The sequence below is a fragment of the Arachis hypogaea genome, chromosome 13, assembly GCF_003086295.3.
Source record: "Arachis hypogaea cultivar Tifrunner chromosome 13, arahy.Tifrunner.gnm2.J5K5, whole genome shotgun sequence".
In the NCBI taxonomy this organism is placed as follows: domain Eukaryota; kingdom Viridiplantae; phylum Streptophyta; class Magnoliopsida; order Fabales; family Fabaceae; genus Arachis; species Arachis hypogaea.
In genome coordinates this window covers 60,819,982-60,840,270 of record NC_092048.1, presented here as the reverse complement: position 1 = coordinate 60,840,270, position 20,289 = coordinate 60,819,982, and the positions used below count along the sequence as shown (strand labels likewise).

General features: G+C 38.5%; 2 non-coding genes across 2 annotated transcripts; one reads left to right on the top strand and one right to left on the bottom strand.

The window, feature by feature from the left end:
* Window positions 1–7,264: 7,264 nt before the first annotated feature.
* On the bottom strand, window positions 7,265–7,372 carry LOC112738912 (small nucleolar RNA R71). Its single transcript, XR_003169860.1, has one exon. It is a non-coding gene; the product is annotated as a small nucleolar RNA R71 (small nucleolar RNA).
* A 9,184-nt stretch (window positions 7,373–16,556) lies between these two features.
* LOC112739095 (small nucleolar RNA R71) lies at window positions 16,557–16,664 on the top strand. The gene has a single exon (XR_003170036.1). It is a non-coding gene; the product is annotated as a small nucleolar RNA R71 (small nucleolar RNA).
* Window positions 16,665–20,289: the final 3,625 nt, after the last annotated feature.

Below are 20,289 nucleotides of genomic sequence, written 5' to 3'. Positions count from 1 at the left end.
CCGTCCAATTTTTCACCTACAGGCACTATAAAGAACCACTTGAGGAACGAGCTCCACACCACCAAATCTCCTTCATGCACATTTTCTTTCATCATAGCATAACTATCTTTTGCCGAAAACAACCTCACCACACTTCCAACAACACTTCTTGCTTCACCTTGTCAACTTTAGCTTGTCACTTACCCCAAAACTAAAGAACCAATGGCAGCTTCATCTAGCCACAAAAGAAGAAAAGACAAGCAACCAATGGAGGAGAACAGGGAATTCGATGCAAGGAGATACAAATCAGTTTTTCATGAGATTCAAGCCGAATGGATGAGACCTAAAAGGGTACTAGCTGAAGTTCCCTTTGACCTTGAAAAGGATGAGTTCCCAGGTGTTTGGGAGAAGATCAAAAAGAGGAAGTGGGAGCTCCTGACTAAGCCAATCACAAAAATCAACATCAACTTGGTGAAGGAGTTCTATGCAAATGCAGTGAGGGAAGACTCAACCAAGAAACCCACATACAAAAGCTATGTGAGAGGGGTGGAAGTTGACTTCAGCCCCAAGGCAATCATGAAAACTCTTGGCCTGAAAAACATACATTTCAGCCAAGCGAGTTATGAGGAAAGGATGATAGGAGAACCTGACTACACGACTATTGCTGAAGATCTTTGTGCCATCAGAGCTGAATGGGTGAGAAAAACAAGAGGGGCTCCAAGAGTCTTGAGAAGGGGAGACCTAACACCTGAAGCTAAAGGGTGGTATGCAATAGTTAGGAGATCCATCCTACCCACTGCAAACTCTTCAGAAATAGTCCCTAAAAGAGCCATCTTGCTACATTGCATTATGGTGGGAGGGGAGATCAAAGTTCATAAACTCATTGCTGAACAGATACAAGAGTTTAGTGAGAAAAGTGACCCTGAATCCTGGCTCCACTTCCCTAGCACCATCATTAGACTATGCATCGATGCCCAAGTACCACTTGAGGATGAAAGACCTAATTGGCTATATCCTGGATTGGCCATAACTGCGTACAGAATGACTCTTGGCCCAACTCCTCCAAGACATACAAGAAGAAGAAATGAAGAAGGGCAACAAGTGGAAGCCGAGCAAGAAGCAGAACAAGAAGGACAGGAAGGAGAAGACAGAGAAGAAGAGCAAGAAGAGCAAGCAATTCCAGAAAGAAGACAACGAATTCCCAGAGACCCCATGGATATGAGCAGAATGTAGGAAATCATGGAAGGAATGTCTCAACAATACATAAGGTCTCAGGAGAGACAAGAGGACTTTCACCTAAAAATGATGGATATGCAAAGGAACTTTGAATCAAGATTCTTCGATCTGCAAAGGGAACAGAATTTACACTTACAGGAATCCTTCAGCCACATATGCCAACACCAAGATGCCAATGTCTTGGCAATCAAGGAAGCCACCACTTTACAGAATGCAAGATACTCAGTCCAAGCTGATTACAACATCAGTTCGCAAATCAAGCTTAACTACATAGGGGAACATCTACACAAGATGGACCCAGCATTCCCAGCTTTTGATGAGTATTTCAAAGGGAGGAAAGAAGGAGAAATAAACAAGGCAATGATCCTTGAAAAATGAGTGGAAGAAACGATGAAAAAGGCTGGATTCTGGAAAAAGCTCATAAGAAAAGACAAAGGAAGCACAAGTGGTCAAAAAGAGGCAGGAAGCAAGAAGAAGCAGGATCCCAAGAATTAAGAAGAACCAAGCAATAAATAAGAGGTGGTCTCGTTCCTTAATAATCAAATGATAATTGGTGGATTGTCTTTATGAGCTTTCTTTCATCATAAGTCATTTAAGTGTTATGTGGAGTTTTTTTTTTTTAGTATGAGTGTCTGTTTATTGCTTTGAATAAAGTGAATGCCTAGATGTTTGGATATAACTTCACCTTCTTAAACAAGTGCTTGCCATGCTTGTTCTGTTTCCAAAAATAAAAGAAAAGTTTGAACAAAAGTAACTTGGCTAAATTAGTGACAAATCAAGTAGAATTAAGTGGTGGTATGCATGCTTGATTGTTTAGTCAGATCACTGGAATTAGAGTGTAAAATTATCATTTTTTGTGTAGGAATTGAAAACTGTCTATGGATCTTGATGAATAAATGTCTTTGGCCATGAAAAAGAAAGAAAAAGAAGAAGAAAAAGCCACTAAAATAAGGGCAACCAAGAAGCAAGAAAATTGAGAAAATAAGCTAGGCACCAATGGTTCGAACTTCTGAGACAAATGCCTGTGGTGTTTATGTATTAAGGATATGCTTGGATGAATAGGTTCTGAGGAGTGTTTCAACACTTGGTAACTTGGGTTAACTAACTCGGGATTATCAACCAAAAGTCCATTATCAAGAGCAACCTAAATACAAAACATTTAGTCACACAAAGAGGTGCTGGGCACCAATGTCTCAAGAAGAAATGTGAACTAAAATGCATAAAGTGGATATGTGTAGTGCACTGATAAGAAAAAGAAAATGCCAAAGGCTTGTGCAACACATGACACTAAGCAAACAAGGAGCAAAGGAGCTCTAAGAAAAAGAAAAGAAAAACAAAGAAGAGAAAAGTGCCAAGGACATAAGAATAACAAGAGGCCATAGCAGTGTTTGATGGATGCAATGAAAAAGTGATAATCTTACCTGATAAGAATGAAAAAGTGATGCTGCAACTTTCTGCATAAAACCCTTCTGAGGAACTTCAAATGCTTGCTAATATAGCCAATGTAATTGCTTTCTGTTTCATACTTTCTTCTTAAATAACTCAGGACTTGCTTAGGGACAAGCAAGTATTAAGTTTGGTGTTGTGATGCCAAGGCATCTTAGGCTAGTTTCACTAGTATTTTTCTGTTAAGTTTTAGTGGTTTTATGCATTTTCTTGAGCTTAAAGTAACCAAGAATGGTTAAAAGAATAACAAAGCAATGAACCATCCAAACAATATGATTTTGATGCAAATTCCATGAGTTTTAGTTATATTACTTGAATGCTATGAATGGAAGATTTCTCATGAAATTTTGCAAGACTTTGATGCATTTGTTTGGATGATTTCAGGGAAGAAGAGGCTAAGCAAGGAAGCAACAAAATCAATAAAGGAAGCTTGAATATCACATGTGGAGTTTAAGTTCCAGTTTAAGGCTAAACTGGAGCTTAAACGCCAGAATCATGAAGGCTAAGAAATGCTGGAATTGAAGTTTAACCTCCAGTTTAACCTTAAACTGGAGGTTAAACGCCAGAATGGAAGTCTCACCAAAGAAGCATGCCCACGTTTAACCTCCAGTTTGACCTTAAACTGGAGGTTAAACGCCAGAAGTGAGAAGAGCACCAAGGGGGGAGGTTCCACGTTTAACCTCCAGTTTAACCTTAAACTGGAGGTTAAACGCCAGAAAGGGGAAAAGCACCAGGGAGCCATTTCCACGTTTAAGCTCCAGTTTGACCTTAAACTGGAGCTTAAACGTGTTCGACCAAGTTTCTCCTCCAGGGTTGCTTTCTCCATTTCCACGTTTAAGCTCCAGTTTAACCTTAAACTGGAGCTTAAACGTGTTCGACACCTCCAGGGCTACCTTTCTCCTCTTCCACGTTTAAGCTCCAGTTTAACCTTAAACTGGAGCTTAAACGTGTTCGACCTCCAGGATGGCTTCCTCCTCTTCCACGTTTAAGCTCCAGTTTAACCTTAAACTGGAGCTTAAACGTGTTCGACCTCCAGGATGGCTTCCTCCTCTTCCACGTTTAAGCTCCAGTTTAACCTTAAACTGGAGCTTAAACGTGTTCGACCTCCAGGGCTGCCCTTCCTATCTCCACGTTTAAGCTTCAGTTTAACCTTAAACTGAAGCTTAAACGTGTTCGACTACATGACTCTCCAGGGCTGCCTTCTTCCATTTCCACGTTTAAGCTTCAGTTTAACCTTAAACTGAAGCTTAAACGTGCTTCTACAAAAGGCTTCACTGGAAGTGTCTGGCGTTTAAGCTGCAGTTTAAGCTTAAACTGCAACTTAAACGCCACTCTTGGAAAAGGTTTCTGGGCCAAAAATATTGCTGTTTAAGTTAGTCTTTGAGCACAAACATTAACTTAAACTTACTCTGGCATGATACCCAATTGAATATCATGGTTTATGGGATTGGGCCTGAAGAATTGATGAGTCTGAAATTTCAATTTGTTGAGTCATGTATTATTATTTGATTATCACTAAGATGGCTCAATGAATGTTACAGAATTTGGATCAGCAGCCTCATCAAGATTATGGATCATAAACCCAAAGCAAAAGGAAAGCAGGGAGAGGCCTCAAAGCCCAAGAAACACAACAGAAGCTCAATATAGAAAGTGTATAAATAGGATAGAATTTAAGTTAGGGGGGACTTTTACCTTCACTTTTAGCTAGTTTTCATATCTTTGTAATTGAATTCAGAGCTATGACTCACTAAACCCCCTTTCATTGGGTTAGGGAGCTCTATTGTAATTCAATGAATCAATAATAGTTTATCTTCTTCTTCAATATTTTCTCTTGAATTTTGTTAGAAAGCTTCTCGATCTAATTCCATTGGGTAGTTGTCTTGGGAAAGAAACTACCCATAATTGGAATCCTTCGGAACCTTGGGAAAGGAATGGAGGATTCATGCTAGAGAAGCTTTCTCACAGTGAATTGGATTGGGGTTTGGATGGATATTGTGACATGTAATCCTACCAAATTGTGGTTCATGAAACTGTGTGGTATAATCAGTGATCGAGCATCATCTCTTCTTATGAACATTTAAACCAAGGGATTGGGAATTTGTTCATTTTTAGAGAGAATTGGTGAGCCAAGGGATTGGGATCCAATCATATAAGATTGCCAAGCAAAATTCAATGAACGCATTGCTTGAGGAAGAGATAAACATGTTTTGATTCGGAGATCTCAATATCTCCTATAACCCAATGAATCCCCCAATTCTGATTTCCATCTTCTCTTTACATTCTGCAACTCAATTTATGCAATCACCCCCATTCCCTTTTAATTTCAGCAATTTAGTTTCTGCTCTTTAATTCATGCAATTTAAGATTCCGCCATTTCAATTTCTTGTCATTTACTTTTCCCGCCAATTTTACATTCCGCAATTCTCATCTCAATCTTGATTCCGCTCAACTAGAACACACTTCTAATCCGAATTGCTCACTCAAACAATCCTTGTGGGATTCGACCTCACTCTATTGTGAGTTTTTACTTGACGATAACCGGTGCACCTGCCGGAAGGAATTTTGCCGATAGTGCAATTTCCTAAATCGTAGCATAACTAGTTTATGTGCATCACCATGCGATGCCGTGATCTGTGTGTTAAGTGTTTCAGGCTTTATAGGGCACGAATGAGTTGGAGATTGGAAAGGAAGCCTGCAAAAATGGAAGAAACACAAGAAATTAAGGAGATGACCAGCGAGAAGTGACGCGGCCACATGGCTCACCCGACCGCACGAAAGAGAGGAAATCGCAGTGACGCGGCCGCATGGCTCACGCAACCGCGCGGATTGGAATAGCATAAGTGACGCGGAGGCGTGGACGACGCGTCAGCGTGGAGAAGCAAAACGCCGAATAACGCGTCCGCATGAATGACGCGATCGCGTGACGTGCGCGATCTACATAATCTGCAGAATCGCTGGGGGCGATTTCGGGCCCTATTTTGACCCAGTTTTCGGCCCAGAAAAGCGAACTAAAGCCAGGGAACATGCAGAAACCAACAACAAGATTCATTCCACATATTTTTAGTTTTTTAGATCTAGTTTTCCTCTCCTCTAGGTTTTTTCTTTCTACACATTCATAGTTTTTAGGATTCTTATTTTCTATTGCTTTTTGCGTTTGGATTTTGAGAAGAGTTATTACCTCATCAAGACTTTGTCATTCTAGTTTGTTTTCTTTACTTGGCTTTATTCTTCCATGTCCTTTAATTTACTTAATTCTACTATTGGATTATTTTAGAATTTACTAATACAAGAGTTATTTTTATTTTTAATTGATTCTTTTGAGTTTTATTTATCATGTCTTTCTTTAATTCCCTTTCCTATGTTATGAGTTCCACATTCACAATGAGTGAGTAGTTCCCTAACTTGATGGGGAGTTGATTGAAAGGAACCCTTGAGTTGGAATTCTCAAAGGAAAAATTATAATTGGGTTTATTATTGGATTGCCCTCTAATCACTAACGCCAGTCCTTCTAAGTAAGCGGACTGGGACTTGTGAATAGAAATAGCATTTCAACTTGTTTGACTTTCCCTTACCTAGTAAGGGATAACTAAACAGAACAACCCCCAATTATCAATTAATCTTGAAAGTACTGCAACAAGAATAGGGCTTCCAACTAATCTACTCCCAGTCAAGGCTTTTATTTAAATCACATTAATTCTCTGATTTAATTTTCTGTCATTCAACTCAAATCTTTTTGAAAACCATCCGATTAATAAAATAGCACACTTTTCTGCAACTCGTTGGGAGACGACCTGGGATTCATACTCCCAGTATTTTAATTTTAATTTCTGTGACACCCTTTTTTAAATTGATAAGCGGATTTCTGGTTGGTTGAGGACTATACTCGCAACGCATATCTTATAACAATTCTTAACTCGCCAATTTCCGCCCACATCAATTTTTGGCGCCGTTTCCAGGGAGTTGCAATAGAGTGCTAAAGTTATTGATTGGATTTTATTTATTTGCATTTTATTTTATTTTACTACTATGAGCTGCTTGTTTCCTTCGTTGGATGACGTGTTCGCTTCCTGACCTAAGCTTGCTAGTATTCGATCCTGAGATTGAAAGAACTATTTCACGAATAAGGCAAGCTCGGCGTCGGTTAGTCCTCTCTGAGGGAGGATCTGAAATGTCACTTGAGAAAGAAACCAGCCCCCGTTCTACTGATTTGGTTGTTTTACGTGCAAGTAACATGGCAGCAGCAAGGAGAGTTACTATCCAGGAGGCTGGAGCCCCTGATTTTACAATGCAATCATTTCAAGCACATCACCCAGCGGTGGCTACAGACTTTGAAAAAAAGACCGCACTGCTCAATTTGATGCCCATGTTTCATGGCTTGCCTGCTCAAGAGCCTATCAAGCACCTGAGAGATTTTCAAGCAGCCTGTTCTACTTTCAAGCGTGATGGTGCAGATGAAACTTCAATTTTGCTGAAAGCTTTCCCGTTTTCTCTTGAGGGGAAGGCAAGAGAGTGGTACTACACTCAACCAGCAGCAATTGTATCCAACTAGGATACACTGAGAAGAGAATTCATGGGAAAGTTCTTTCCAGCTGAAGTTACTGATAAACTGAGAAAAGATATTTCCATGATTGTTCAGGATGATTCTGAAACTCTCTATGAGTACTGGGAGCGCTTCAGTAATCTTCTAGAAGCTTGCCCCCACCATATGATTGACAAGATAGTGTTACTCGGTTACGTCACACAAGGCATGAGGCCCCAAGACAAGACCACATTGGAAAGTGCTAGCAATGGGTCTATGAAAAAGTACAAGACCATTGATGAGGCATGGCAATTGATCAGCGACTTAGCTGAATCTACTAGGAATCACAGGCAGAAACAAGGCCGTGCAAAAGCCATTGCAGAAGTATCCTCTAGCAGAGAGACTGTTGCTTTAACTCAGAGTATCTGTGAAATGACCAACTTGCTGAAGCAGATGCAATTGAATCAACAACAAGTTCAGCAAGCTCAACCTTCTCCACCATAGCAAAACCAACAGTTAGTCCCACAGAGAGTTTGCGGAGTCTGTGCTGATTATAGCCATTATACTGATGAATGTCCGCAGCTCCAGTAGGAAGACAACACCGTGGCAGCCACTCATAACTTCTATGACCGCCCCAACCAAGGGTACAATCAAAGTGGCAATTATAACCATGGATGACAGGACAATTCTAACCAGAATTAGAGGGACAACAACAACAACAGAGGAGGCAGAGATAATCAGAGGAATCAGAGGTGGAATAACAACAACAACAGGCAGCAGAACCAGTACCAGCCTTACAGGGCACCTCACCTGAGGCAATCCCAAGGACCACAGAATACCCAATAGCAGACCTCTCAAATTACCTATCCTTCTTCTTCTGCTAATGATGACTAACTACAATCAATTGATCGGAGACAGCAGACCCTAGAAAATAACATTAATGCCATTCTAAATGGTATGAATGCTACTTTGCAAGCTCTTGTCTCACAGATTGGTTCAATGAATAACTCCAATAATCAACCTTTGAGCTCCAGTGGAATTCCCTCTCAACCATTACCTAATCCCAAGGGTGGTATTAATGCCATCACCCTAAGGTCCGGAACCAGACTGTAGAAGAGGAACCAGGAGGAGCCAAGCTCACCAGAACATGCCTCAGCTGAAGAGGTAGTGGAAATAGAAGATGTTGAAGAGGAAGAAGACATACAGGACATAGCTGAAAAAGAAGAAGCTCGACCATAGGAGGAAGCATCAAAAGGCACAGACACTGTAGAAGACACCACTCCTATTCGATTTCCACAACTTGCAAGGAAGCCCATGAAGCAGCTGGAACCTGATCCAAAAATGGTAGAGATATTCAAAAAGGCTGAGGTAACTGTTCCTCTATTTGATGTTATTCAACAGGTACCTAAGTATGCAAAGTTTCTAAAAGATTTATGTATACATAAAGACAAAATTAATGAATTAGAAACTATTCCTTTAGGTAGTTCCATATCTACTTTAATGGGAGGTTTACCTGAAAAGTGTAGTGACCCAGGTCCTTGTATAGTTAATTGTACTATTGGTGGTGTGATAATTTCTGACTGCATGTGTGATTTAGGAGCATGTGTGAGTATAATGCCTTTGTCTATATATGATGTTTTGAGGCTCCCTCCCTTAAAAAGGTCGGCAACTCGTTTTATGTTAGTAGATAAAAGTATTATTACAGTGGTTGGAGTTGTTGAAGATGTATTAGTGGGCATTAAGGGACTCACGTTCCCCACTGATTTTTATATCCTGGAAATGCCCCAAAATGACTCAGACAAGCCATCATCAATCCTACTCGGAAGGCCATTCTTAAAGACCTCAAAGTTTAAATTAGATGCTTTTTTCAGGAACATACTCTTTTGAAATAGATGGCCGAATAGTGATCTTCAACCTGAATGGAGTTATGACGCATCCTCTGGAGGATCACTCTATCCTCAAGTGTGACATTATAGATGAAACCGTGGCTGAAGTCCATCAGGAGGAACTTGAAGAGAAGCATACTGGACAAGGTTCAAGTGTGGGGACATTCTCAGAGGACAATGACAGTGCTTTGCCATTGTTACCAGCTCCAGACAACCCAGAGCCTGACCATGATCAGAAGTTAGAGCTAAAACCCCTTCCTCCACACCTCAAATATGCTTACCTTGAAGACAAGCAGAAGTTTCCAGTTATCATTGCAAGGGAGCTCACTTCTCAACAAGAAGAGCAGTTACTTGGTGTGCTGAGGAGACACAAAAAGGCAATTGGTTGGAGTTTGGGAGACATAGTAGGCATCAACCCTCAAGTCTGTGAGCATAGAATATTTTTAGAAGAGGGAGCAAGACCTGTCCGTCAACCCCAGAGAAGACTGAACCCCACTATCCTCGAGGTTGTCAAAAAGGAAGTGACTAGACTACTGGAGGCAGACATCATCTACCCCATCTCAGACAGTGAATGGGTGAGCCCAGTACAAGTAGTGCCAAAGAAGTCTGGAGTCACTACAGTGAAGAATGAGCATGGAGAGCTCATAGCAACTAGAGTTCAGAACGCCTGGAGGGTCTGCATTTACTACAGACGCCTCAACCAAGCCACCCGTAAGGATCACTATCCTCTTCCATTCATTGATCAAATGCTGGATCGCCTGTCAGGTAAATCACATTATTGTTTTCTAGATGGTTACACAGGTTATTTCTAGATTCATATAGCTCCTAAGGAACAGGAAAAGACCACTTTTACATGTCCTTTGGGACTTATGCTTACAAGAGAATGCCCTTTGGCTTGTGCAATGCACCAGCTACTTTTCAGAGGTGCATGATGAGTCTTTTCTCTGACCTTATTGAGGACTGCATGGAAGTTTTTATGGATGATTTTAGCGTTTATGGCGATTCCTTTAGCCTTTGCTTAGATGGATTATCTAGAGTATTAGATAGATGTGTCAATACAAACCTTGTATTAAATTTTGAAAAATGTCACTTTATGGTTAAACAAGGGATTGTACTAGGACATGTTGTGTCTAATACTGGCATTTCTATAGATCCAGCAAAGGTGGATGTTGTTTCTAGTTTAACTTACCCGTCTTCTGTGAGGGAAGTCCGTTCGTTCCTTGGCCATGCAGGTTTTTACAGGAGATTCATTAAGGACTTCAGTAAGGTAGCACTTCCCGTATCCAGGCTACTGCAGAAAGATATTGAGTTCGAGTTCAGTGAAAATTGCAAACAAGCGTTTGATAAGCTGAAAACCGCCCTGACTCAAGCTCCGATTGTAAGAGGACCAGACTGGAGCCAACCATTTAAAATAATGTGTAATGCTTCCAACCAAGCAGTAGGAGCAGCACTGGCTCAGTGTGAAGGTAAGGATCCTTTTGTTATTGCTTACGCGTCTAAAAATTTAGATGCCGCTCAGTCGAATTACACTACTACTGAGAAAGAGCTTCTTGCTATTGTTTTTGCTCTGGATAAATTCCGAGCCTATTTACTTGGTACTAAAGTAGTAGTGTATTCAGACCACGCAGCTCTAAAGTATTTATTAGCTAAAAAAGAATCCAAACCAAGGCTTATACGTTGGATACTGCTATTACAAGAATTTGATTTGGAAATTAAGGACAGGAGTGGTAACCAGAATTTAGTGGCAGACCACTTGAGTTGCCTTGAACATATTACAGATGACTCCACTCCTATAGCTGATAATTTCCCATTTGATAACCTGCAAGAAGTATCTGAGATAGTCCCTTGGTATGCACCTGTAGCTAATTATCTAGTTAGCCGCACTTTCTTTCCCTGGAAATGGCGCCAAAAACATGATGCCAAGACCATGGTTCACAACTCCGTGTAACTAACCAGCAAGTGCACTGGGTCGTCCAAGTAATACCTTACGTGAGTAAGGGTCGAATCCCACGGAGATTGTTGGTATGAAGCAAGCTATGGTCACCTTGCAAATCTCAGTTAGGCAGATATAAATTGATAATGGTGTTTTCGAATAATAATTAATAGAATAGGGATAAAGGTACTTATGTAAATCATTGGTAGGAATTTCAGATAAGCGAATGGAGATGCTTTCGTTCCTCTGAACCTCTGCTTTCCTGCTATCTTCATCCAGTCAGTCTTACTCCTTTCCATGGCTGGCTTTATGTGATACATCACCACTGTCAATGGCTACTTTCGGTCATCTCTCAGGAAAATGATCCAATGCCCTGTCACGGCACGGCTAATCGTCTGGAGGCATCACCCTTGTCAATGGCTTCATCTTATCCTCTCAGTGAAAATGGTCAACGCACCCTGTCACGGCACGACTATTCATCTGTCGGTTCTCGATCATGCTGGAATAGAATTTACTATCCTTTTGCGTCTGTCACTAACGCCCTGCAATCGCGAGTTTGGAGCTCGTCACAGTCATTCAATCATTGAATCCTACTCGGAATACCACAGACAAGGTTTAGACCTTCCGGATTCTCTTGAATGCCGCCATCATTCTAGCTTACACCACAAAGATTCCGATTAAGAGATCTAAGAGATACTCATTCAATTCTAATGTAGAACGGAAGTGGTTGTCAGGCACGCGTTCATAGGGAATGATGATGATTGTCACGTTCATCACATTCAGGTTGAAGTGCGAATGAATATCTTAGAAGGGAAATAAGATGAATAGAATAGAAAACAGTAGTACTTTGCATTAATCTTTGAGGAACAGCAGAGCTCCACACCTTAATCTATGGAGTGTAGAAACTCTACCGTTGAAAATACATAAGTGAAAGGTTCAGGCATGGCCGAGATGGCCAGCCCCCAAAACGTGATCAATAGATTAATAGATAATCCAAAGATTGTTAAAAAGACTAGTAAAATGTCCTATTTATAATAAACTAGCTACTAGGGTTTACATGAGTAAGTAATTGATGCATAAATCCACTTCCGGGGCCCACTTGGTGTGTGCTTGGGCTGAGCTTGAGTGTTGCACGTGTAGAGGTCCTTCTTGGAGTTGAACGCCAGCTTTTGTGCCAGTTTGGGCGTTCAACTCTGGTTTTGGCTCCTTTTCTGGCGCTGGACGCCAGATTTGGGCAGAAAGCTGGCGTTGAACGCCAGTTTACGTCGTCTATTCTTGGCCAAAGTATGGACTATTATATTTTGCTGGAAAGCCCTAGATGTCTACTTTCCAACGCAATTAGATGCGCGCCATTTCGAGTTCTGTAGCTCCAGAAAATTCACTTTGAGTGCAGGGAGGTCAGAATCCAACAGCATCAGCAGTCCTTCTTCAACCTCTGAATTTGATTTTTGCTCAAGTCCCTCAATTTCAGCAAGAAAATACCTAAAATCATAGAAAAATACACAAACTCATAGTAAAGTCCAGAAATGTGAATTTAACATAAAAACTAATGAAAACATCCCTAAAAGTAACTAGATCCTACTAAAAACATACTAAAAATAATGTCAAAAAGCGTATAAATTATCCGGTCATCACAACACCAAACTTAAATTGTTGCTTGTCCCCAAGCAACTGAAAATCAATTAGGATAAAAAGAAGAGAATATACTATAAATTCCAAACTATCAATGAAACATAGCTTCAATCATATGAGCGGGACTTATAGCTTTTTGCCTCTTGAATAGTTTTGGCATCTCAATCTATCCATTGAGATTCAGAATGATTGGCATCTATAGGAACTCAGGGTTCAGATAGTGTTATTAATTCTCCTAGTTCAGTATGATGATTCTTGAACACAGATTCTTTGTGAGTCTTGGCCGTGGCCCTAAGCACTTTGTTTTCCAGTATTACCACCGGATACATAAATGCCATAGACACATAATTGGGTGAACCTTTTCAGATTGTGACTCAGCTTTGCTAAAGTCCCCAATTAGAGGTGTCCAGGGTTCTTAAGCACACTCTTTTTTTGCTTTGGACCTTGACTTTAACCGCTCGGTCTCAATTTTTCACTTGACACCTTCACGCCACAAGCACATGGTTAGGGACAGCTTGGTTTAGCCGCTTAGACCAGGATTTTATTCATTTTAGGCCCTCCTATCCACTGATGCTCAAAGCCTTGGGATCCTTTTTATTGCCCTTGCCTTTTGGTTTTAAGGGTTATTGGCTTTTTTCTCTTGCCTCTTGGTTTTAAGAGCTTTTGGCTTTTTCTGCTTGCTTTTTCTTTTTCTTTCTAATTTTTTTCGCCTATTTTTTTTTCTGCAAGCTTTGTTCTTTGCTGCTTTTTCTTGCTTCAAGAATCATTTTTATGATTTTTCAGATTATCAAATAACATGTCTCCTAGTCATCATTCTTTCAAGAGCCAACATATTTAACATTCTTGAACAACAACTTCAAAAGACATATGCACTGTTCAAGCATACATTCAGAAAACAAGAAGCATTGTCACCACATCAATATAATTAAGCTAAGTTCAAGGATAAATTCGAAACTCATGTACTTCTTGTTCTTTTGAATTAAAACATTTTTCATTTAAGAGAGGTGATGGATTCATAGGACATTCATAACTTTAAGACAAAGTTACTAACTACTAATGATCATGTAATGAAGACACAAACACAAATAAGCACATAGCATAGAAAACGAAAAACAGAAGAATTAAGAACAAGGAATGAATCCACCTTAGTGATGGTGGCGTTTCCTTCTTGAGGAACCAATGATGTCCTTGAGCTCTTCTATGTCTCTTCCTTGCCTTTGTTGCTCCTCCTTCATTGCTTTTAGATCTTCTCTGATTTCATGAAGGATGATGGAGTGCTCTTGATGTTCCACCCTTAGTTGCTTCCAATAATTGTGTGGAAGAAAATGTATCCCCTGAGGTAACTCAAGGATCTCTTGATTTGCAGTCAAATGTTCTACCACTGAGCTATAGACCCTTGATGGAAGCTTTTGTCTTCCCTTTCCTTTTTCTAGAGGTTTCTCTGGCCTTAGGTGCCATCAATGGTTATGGAAAAACAAAAAGCTATGCTTTTACCACACCAAACTTAGAATGTTGCTCGCCCTCGAGCAAAAGAAGAAAGAATAGAAAAAGAAGAAGAAGATATGGAGGAGATGGAGGGAGGTGTATATTCGGCCATATGGGTGCGATTGGGTGGGAAAGAGATGTTGAATTTTGAAGGTAAGTGGGTGTATGGATGTGAGTGGTAAAGGGTTAATAGGGAAGAGTGTTTATTGGGAATAGAGGATGATTGAGAAGAGAGAAGAGAGTGAGTGGAGGTAGGTGGGGATCCTGTGGGGTCCACAGATCTTGAGGTGATCCTGTGGGGTACACAGATCTTGAGGTGTCAAGGCATTTACATCCCTGCACCAATTTAGGCATGCAAAATGCCTTTGCACACTACTCTGGGTGTTCAGCGCCAGGTTGGTGCCCATTTTGGGCGTTCAACGCCCATTTGCTGCCTTTTCTGGCGTTGAACGCCAGAACCATGCTTGTTCTGGGCGTTCAGCGCCAGGATGCTGCCCATTTTGGGCGTTCAGCGCCAGAACCATGCTCTGTTCTGGCGTTGAACGCCAGGCAGATGCTCCTCCAGGGTATGATTTTTCTTCTGCTGTTTTTGATTCCATTTTCAATTTTTATATTTATTTTGTGACTCCACATGATCATGAACCTATAAAGAGATGTAACTAAGAAAAATATTGTTAGATAAATAAAAATTGGGTTGCCTCCCAACAAGCGCTTCTTTAATGTCAATAGCTTGACAGTGGGCTCTCATGGACCCTCACAAATATTCAGAGCATTGTTGAGACTCTCCAACACCAAACTTAGAGTTTGGATATGGGATTTCAACACCAAACTTAGAGTTTGGTTGTGGCCTCCCAACACTAAACTTAGAGTTTGATTGTGGGGGCTCTGGTTGACTCTGTTTTGAGCGAAGCTTTTCATGCTTCCTCTCCATGGTTGCAGAGGGAGATCCTTGATTTTTAAACACAAGGGAGTCCTCATTCCATTGAAGGACTAGTTCACCTCTGTCAACATCAATCACAGCTCTTGCTGTGGCTAGGAAAGGTCTTCCTAGGATGATGGATTCATCCTCTTCCTTTCCAGTATCCAGGACTATGAAATCAGCAGGGATGTAAAGGCCTTCAACCTTTACTAACACGTCCTCTACTTGTCCATAAGCCTATTTTCTTGAATTGTCTGCCATCTCTAATGAGATTCTAGCAGCTTGCACCCCATAGATTCCCAGTTTCTCTATTACAGAGAGGGGCATGAGGTTTATTCCTGAACCAAGGTCACACAGAGCCTTGAAGATCATGGTGCCTATGGTACAAGGTATTATGAACTTCCCAGGATCCTGTCTCTTCTGAGGCAATGTCAGTTGATCCAGGTCAATTAGTTCATTGATGAACAAGGGAGGTTCAACTTCCCAAGTATCAATGCCAAATAATTTGGCATTTAGCTTCATGATTGCACCAAGGAACTTGGCAGTTTGCTCTTCAGTAACATCCTCATTCTCTTCAGTAGAGGAATACTCATCAGAGCTCATGAAGGGCATAAGGAGGTTCAATGGAATCTCTATGGTCTCTAGATGAGTCTCAAATTCCTTTGGTTCCTCAGAGGGAAGCTCCTTATTGGTCATTGGACGTCCCAGGAGGTCTTCCTCCTTGGGATTCACGTCCTCTCCTCTCCTCATAGGTTCAGCCATGATGCTTATGTCTATGGCCTTGCACTCTCCTTTTGGGTTCTCTTCTGTATTGCTTGGGAGAGTACTAGGAGGGATTTCAGTGATCCTCTTACTCAGCTGGCACACTTGTGCTTCCAAATTTCTAATGGAAGACCTTGTCTCATTCATGAAACTCACAGTGGCCTTAGATAGATTAGATACTAAGTTTGCTAAATTAGAAGTATTTTGTTCAGAGTTCTCTGTCTGTTGCTGAGTGGATGATGGAAAAGGTTTATTATTGTTAAACCTGTTTCTTCCACCATTATTAAAGCCTTGTTGAGGCTTTTGACCCTTCCATGAGAAATTTGGATGATTTCTCCATGATGAGTTATAGGTGTTTCCATAAGGTTCACCTAAGTAATTTTCCTCTGCTATTGTAGGGTTCTCAGGATCATAAGCTTCTTCTGCATAAGAAGCCTCTTGAGTACTGTTGGATGCAACTTGCATTCCATGCAGACTCTGAGAGATCATATTGTCTTGCTGAGTCAATATTTTATTCTGAGCCAATATGGCATTCAGAGTATCAACTTCAAGAACTCCCTTCTTCATAGGTGTCCCATTATTCACAGGATTCCTCTCAGAAGTGTACATGAACTGGTTATTTGCAACCATGTCAATGAGTTCTTGAGCTTCTGCAGGCGTTTTCTTCAGGTGAATGGATCCACCTGCAGAGGTATCCAATGACATCTTAGATAACTCAGACAGACCATCATAGAATATATCCAGGATGGTCCACTCTGAAAGCATGTCAGAAGCACACTTTTTGGTCAGTCCTTTGTATCTCTCCCAAGCTTCATAGAGGGATTCACCTTCTTTCTGTCTGAAGGTTTGAACATCCACTCTAAGCTTGCTCAGCTTTTGAGGAGGAAAGAACTTGGCTAAGAAAGCCTTGACCAGCTTATCCCAAGAGTTCAGGCTATCCTTGGGTTGAGAATCCAACCACACTCTAGCTCTGTCTCTTACAGCAAAAGGGAAAAGCATGAGCCTGTAGACTTCAGGATCTACTCCATTAGTCTTAACAGTATCACATATCTGCAAGAATTCAGTTAAGAACTGAAAAGGATCTTCAGATGGAAGTCCATGAAACTTGCAGTTCTGCTGCATCAGAGAAACTAATTGAGGTTTCAGCTCAAAGTTGTTTGCTCCAATGGCAGGAATGGAGATGCTTCTTCCATGTAAATTGGAATTAGGTGCAGTAAAGTCACCAAGCATCTTCCTTACATTATTATTATTTTCGGCTGCCATCTCCTCTTCCTGTTCGAAAATTTCTGAAAGGTTATCTCTGGATTGTTGTATTTTAGCTTCTCTTAGTTTCCTTTTCAGAGTCCTTTCAGGTTCTGGATCTGCTTCCACAAGAATGTTCCTATCCTTGCTCCTGCTCATATGACAAAGAAGAGGGCACAGAAAAATAATAATAATAATAGAGATCCTTTATACCACAGTATAGGGATCCCTGTGTGAGTAGAAGAAGAGGGGGAGACAAAGAATGTAATGTAATGGAAGAAACACAACTGTGAGGAGGGTTGAGATGTGAGATGAGATGTTAGTAAATGAATAAATAAATAGAATAAGATGGGAGAGGAAGAATTTTCGAAAAATATTTTTGAAAAAGAGTTAGTGATTTTCGAAAATGGTTTTTGAAAAATGTTAGTATTTTTCGAAATTTTTTTTTAAATCAAAAATAAAAATAAGAATAATTAGTTAATTAAAAAGAAATTTTTGAAAAAGAGGGAAGATATTTTCGAAAATTAGAGAGAGAGAGTTAGTTAGGTAGTTTTGAAAAAGTTAAGAAACAAACAAAAAGTTAGTTAGTTAGTTGAAACAAATTTTGAAAAGATAAGAAGTTAGGAGGTTAGAAAAGATATTTTGAAACCAACTTTTTAACAAAGATAAGATAAGAAGATATTTTGAAAAGATATGATTGAAATTAGTTTTGAAAAAGATTTGATTTTTAAAATCACAATTAATGACTTGATTCACAAGAAATCACAAGATATGATTCTAGAACTCAAAGTTTGAATCTTTCTTAATAAGCAAGTAACAAACTTGAAATTTTTGAATCAAAACATTAATTGTTATTTGTTATTTTCGAAAATTTGATATAAAAATAAGAAAAATATTTTTGAAAAATATTTTTAAAATTTTCGAAAATAACTAAGAAAAATGAAAAAGATTTTATTTTTGAAAAAGATTTTTGAAAAAGATGAGATTTTTAAATTGAAAATTTGATTTGACTCATAAGAACAACTAGATTTTAAAAATTTTTGAAAATGTCAAATCTAATTTTCGAAATTTTAAGAGAGAAAAAGGGAAAGATATTTTTTTTATTTTTGAATTTTTATGGTGAGAGAGAAAAACAAGAAAAATGATGCAATGCATGAAAGTTATGGATCAAAACTATGAATGTATGCAAGAATGCTATGAATGTCAAGATGAACACCAAGAACACCGTGAATATCATGATGAACATCAAGAACATATTTTTGAAAAATTTTTAATGCAAAGAAAACATGCAAGACACCAAACTTAGAATTCTTTAATGCTTAGACACTAAGAATTCAAGAACGCATATGAAAAACAAGAAAAGACACAAAACATGCAAATGCAAAGATCAAACAAGAAGTCTTACCAAGAACAACTTGAAGATCATGAAGAACACTATGAATGCATGAATTTTCGAAAAAATGCAAGATGCACATGCAATTGACACCAAACTTATAACATGACTCAAGACTCAAACAAGAAACATAAAAATATTTTTGATTTTTATGATTTTATGATTTTTTTTGTATTTTCTTTTAATTTTTTCGAAAATCATTTGAAAAAGAAAAATAAGGATTCCAAAATTTTTAATATGAATTTCAGGAATCTTGCCATGTTAGTCTAAAGCTCCAATCAAAGGGTCAGGCATGGCTTAATAGCCAGCCAAGCTTTAGTCAAAATATGAGTGTAATTCATTCAATTTTAAGCCAAAACTTCAGTCCAAAAGAATTTAGACATGGCTTTACAGCCAGCCAGGCTTCAACATGCTTCATGAAACACTAGAATTCATTCTTAAAAATTCTGAAGAAAAATAGATTTTTGAAAACATTTTTTTTTTCGAAAACAAAGGAGAAAATTTTTGAAAGATCTTTAAAAAAAATTTTTTGAAAACTTTTTGAAAAGAAAACGAAAAGAAAGTTACCTAATCTGAGCAACAAGATGAACCGTCAGTTGTCCAAACTCGAACAATCCCCGGCAAATAGAAAATCCATAAAAAATTAGAAAATCATAAAAATAAAAAATATTTTTTGTGTTTCTTGTTTGAGTCTTGTGTCATGTTATAAGTTTGGTGTCAATTGCATGTGCATCTTGCATTTTTCGAAAATTCATGCATTCATAGTGTTCTTCATGATCTTCAAGTTGTTCTTGGTATGTCTTCTTGTTTGATCTTTGCATTTGCATGTTTTGTGTCTTTTCTTGTTTTTCATATGCATTCTTAAATTCTTAGTGTCTAAGCATTAAAGAATTCTAAGTTTGGTGTCTTGCATGTTTTCTTTGCATTAAAAATTTTTCAAAATTGTGTCTATGATGTTCATCTTGACATTCATAGTGTTCTTGGTGTTCATCTTGACATTCATAGCATTCTTGCATGCATCACATTTTTTGATCTAAAAATTTCATACATTGCATCTTTTTAGTGTTTTTCTCTCTCATCATAAAGATTTCAAAAAACAAAAAAATATCTTTCCCTCTTTTCTCTCACAAATTCGAAAATTTGAGTTGACTTTTTCAAAAATTTTTAAAAATCAAGTTGTTTCTTATGAGTCAAATCAAATTTTCAATTTGAAAATCTTCACTTTTTCAAAATCTTTTTCAAAAATCAAATCTTTTTCAAATTTCTTAGTTATTTTCGAAAATTCCAAAAATTTTTCAAAAATCTTTTTCTTATTTTTATCACAAATTTTCGAAAATAACAATAACAATTAATGTTTTGATTCAAAAATTTCAAGTTTGTTACTTGCTTGTTAAGAAAGATTCAAACTTTAAGTTCTAGAATCATATCTTGTGATTTCTTGTGAATCAAGTCATTAATTGTGATTTCAAAAAATTCAAATCTTTTTCAAAAACTAATTTCAATCATATCTTTTCAAAATATCTTCTTATCTTATCTTTTTCAAAAATTTGATTTCAAAATATCTTTTCTAACTTCCTAACTTCTTATCTTTTCAAAATTTGTTTCAACTAACTAACTAACTTTTTGTTTGTTTCTTATCTTTTTCAAAACTACCTAACTAACTCTCTCTCTCTCATTTTCGAAAATCCCTTCCTTCTTTTTCAAAATTTCTTTTTAATTAACTATTATTTTAATTTTTAAATCTTAATTTTCGAAAAACTACTAACATTTTTCAAAAAAAAAAAACTATTTTCAAAAATCACTAACTCTTTTTCAAAATTTATTTTTGAAAATTCCTTCTCTCTCATCTCCTTCTAT